Here is a 3,579-nt window from a genome sequence, read left to right on the forward strand (position 1 = left end):
TTGCTGGCAGATTAAAACTGTGTGCCCGACCGAGACTCGAACTCGGGACCTTTGCCTTTTGCGGGCAAGTGCAAGTTCGCAGGAGAGCTTCTGTAAAGTTTGGAAGGTAGGGGAAGAGGTACTGGCAGAAGTAAAGCTATGGCTAAGCCATGTCTCCACAATATCCTTTCTTTCAGGAGTGCTAGTTCTGCAAGGTTCGCAGGAGAGCTTGTGTAAAGTTTGGAAGGTAGGAGACGAGGTACTGGCAGAAGTAAAGCTGTGAGTACCGGCCGTGAGTCGTGCTTCGGTAGCTCAGTGGTAGAGCACTTGCCCGCGAAAGGCAAAGGTCCCGAGTTCGAGTCTCGGTCGGGCAAACAGTTTTAATCTGCCAGGAAGTTTCATATCAGCGCACACTCCGCTGCAGAGTGAAAATCTCATTCTGGAAACATCCCCCAGGCTGTGGCTAAGCCATGTCTCCGCAGTATCCTTTCTTTCAGGAGTGCTAGTTCTGCAAGGTTCGCAGAAGAGCTTCTGTAAAGTTTGGAAGGTAGGAGACAAGATACTGGCAGAAGTAAAGCTGTGGGGCCCGGGCGTGAGTCGTGCTTCGGTAGCTCAGATGGTAGAGCACTTGCCCGCGAAAGACAAAGGTCCCGAGTTCGAGTCTCGGTCGGGCACACAGTTTTAACCTGCCAGGAAGTTGGAAATATATAATCTGCCTGTTGCCCTTCATCCACAGTTCGCAGCATATCACGTGAGAGATGGGGAAGCTTAGGGTCGCACGAGCCTTGCTTCCTAAAACCATCCTGATTCGTGGACATAAGCTTCTCAGCATCAACAAAGTTTACTATATTCGAACTGAGAATATGTTCAAGGATCCTGCAGCAAACAGAAGTTAGGGATAGTGGTCTGTAATTTTGCGGGTCCGTTCTTTTACTCTCCTTGTATTCTGGACTCACCTGCGCTATTTCCCAGTCGTTTTTGGTGGTCAGAACTGGTGTGCCGGACCCTTGAAGACGAGTGTGCCTACCCCCACGTTCCCATACAGCCCAACATCAGGCTACTGTCACACCTGAGTGGCACCCAAATCTGAATATAGCACGATGTGACCACGAAGCCCTCAATGAGGCCCAGCTTCAAACTCTCTGACGTGCACCAGAGAAGCGGTTCTGACATTGTGGTTGATAATAGGAGCAAGACAAAAGTGACATCGAGATACGTCCGTAGGATTTGTCGACCTGAAAAGTGCGTTTGATTGTGTCAAATGGTGTGATATGTTCGAAATTCTGCTGAGAAAAATACTGGTAAGCTACACAGACAGAAGGGTAATATACTGTATGTAGAAGAGTCAAGAGGATACATTAAGAATTGAAGACAAAGAACGAGGTGCTCGGACTGAAAATTCTGTAAGACAGGAATGTAGTCTTTCGCCCCTGTTGGTCAATGTATATACGTTTATGAGTCAATGATGTAAACAAAATTTCAAGAGTGGAATTAAAATTCAAAGTCAATGAACGTTCATGATAAGACTGGTTGATGGCAATGCTATACTCAGGGAAAGTGAAGAAGAATTATATGCTAATGGAATGACCAGTCTAATGAGTGCAGAATGTGGATTGAGAGTAAATCGAAGAAAGACGAAAGTACTGAGAAGAAGCAGTAATGAGAACAGTGACAAACTGAACATCATGAACATCACGAAGCAGATGACCTTAAGGAAATTTTGTACCTAGACAGCAAGATAATCTTTGAGGGATGGAGCAAGGAGGATATAAAAACCAGCCTAGCACTGGAAAAAAGAGCCTTCCTGGCCAAGAGAAGTCTACCAGTATCAAAGATAGACCTTAATTTGAGGAAAAAATTTCTGAGAGTGTATGTTTCGACCACATGGTAGTGAAATATAGGCTGTGGGAAAACCACAAGAGAATCGAAGCATTTGAGATGTGGTGTTACAGAAGAAAGTTGTAAATTAGGTGGATTGACAAGGTAAGGAGTGAGGAGGCTATCTGCCGAATCAGAGAGGAAAATAATTTATGGAAAACACTGACAAGAAGAAGGGACAGGATAATAGGACATTCGTTAAGACATCACGGAATAACTTCCATGTTACTACAGGGAGCTCTAAGGGGCAAAAACAGAGATTGGAATACGTCCAGTGAATAACTGAGGTTTCAAGTCCTACTCTGAGGTGAACAGGTTGAGACAGAAGACTTCATGGCGGGCCGCATAAGACCACTTGCGAGACTAACGATTTTGAAGAAATAAAAAATAAACAATGTGCTGATAAAGCTGTCTCACAAGGTTAAGAGGCATCTCTGTGTCTCTGTGTCTCTCACAGTGATCGCTCAACATTTGACTCTATTCACGCCCCTTACAAAATACCACACCAGGCCTGGTAACAACTGTGTACAAGATTGTCATTAACGGTCTCAGACATCAGTCGTACCAGTCAAAAAAGCATAGCTATTGTGACCATGTACATACCTGCCGACGGTGCATATTAGAAGTTACACTGACATCCAGACATGTCTTCTGAGTGCTTCACCATTTTTTAAGATGAGTGTTATATGGGGCGCTTCCCCCTGAGATGTTTTACACTCATGCTCATAAATTATGGATAATGCTGATACATTGTGAAACAACGCTCTGGTGGTCAGTTTGCGAGTTTAAATCACATTGGGGTATGACCATGCTGTGCATTTGACCTGCGGTCGTCGCACGGTGGCGCTGGCAGCAGTCCACATACGCAGAGGTGTGTTGGTGCATGCCAGCGTACTGTAGGCACCCCGGTCGTCCCGGTCGCTTACGGTGGACTGGATGGCCGAGCGGTGACCTCTCCAGTTGTCAGGAAGCTAGGAAATGACTGTGGACGTATCAGAAACGCCAAAGAAACATTATTAATTCATGACAACTTTATTCCTGCCGAGTACAATGTGGCTTGGTGATATCAACGACCTTCCCCGAGCCCTCGCTGACTCGTAGCGATGACACCAGATCCGGGCCGCACAGTCTTGCTAGCGCAGCGCCGCGTGCTGTGACGTAGCGGAGGAATGTCCTTACTTCGCCTGCGGGTGGCTGGCGGCGTCCGGCTAGCCGGCTGGGGCTGGCTGCGGACAGCAAGCTGCTGTGCGTGAACGCTCTGGGTTGGAGTCCCGACGCTGTCGGCACGAGAGGCGTTCTCGTAGTGCGGAGTGTACTCTATCTCACCCCGTCTTCTTGCCTGCTCCTCCTGGTGGCTCGTCCGCGGTGGATGGGCGGAACGGGCTGCAGTCCCCCAGCGTCGTCAGCTCACCCAGTTGTGACGGCGGATGCACAGGGCCTAGACCCCGCATGATCTCGACGACAGCTCACTGATGTGGTCAGCATTGGCGGCGAGCGAGTCTGCCGCGATGTCTGCTAATCCTGGGTTGATGATTGACAGCGGCAGCAGAGAGGACCAGAACTGTTACTGTCCCCTCACGTCTGCTGCTGGATGGGCCGTCCTTACTGCAACATCTCGTTAATAAAGATCACCGAGCTGAGCGCTACGCAGCGACCCAGTACACATCTAACTGCAAGTCTAACTGCGTGTGCCTTGTTGCTATCACAGCTGGTGTATTTAAA

At 48.3% G+C, this 3,579-nt stretch overlaps 1 non-coding gene across 1 annotated transcript; it reads left to right on the forward strand.

Annotated features, from left to right (window-relative positions):
• Positions 1 to 279: 279 nt before the first annotated feature.
• Positions 280 to 353, forward strand: Trnas-cga. Its single transcript has one exon. It is a non-coding gene; the product is annotated as a tRNA-Ser (tRNA).
• Positions 354 to 3,579: the final 3,226 nt, after the last annotated feature.

The sequence above is a fragment of the Schistocerca americana genome, chromosome 1 (assembly GCF_021461395.2).
Source record: "Schistocerca americana isolate TAMUIC-IGC-003095 chromosome 1, iqSchAmer2.1, whole genome shotgun sequence".
NCBI lineage: Eukaryota > Metazoa > Arthropoda > Insecta > Orthoptera > Acrididae > Schistocerca > Schistocerca americana.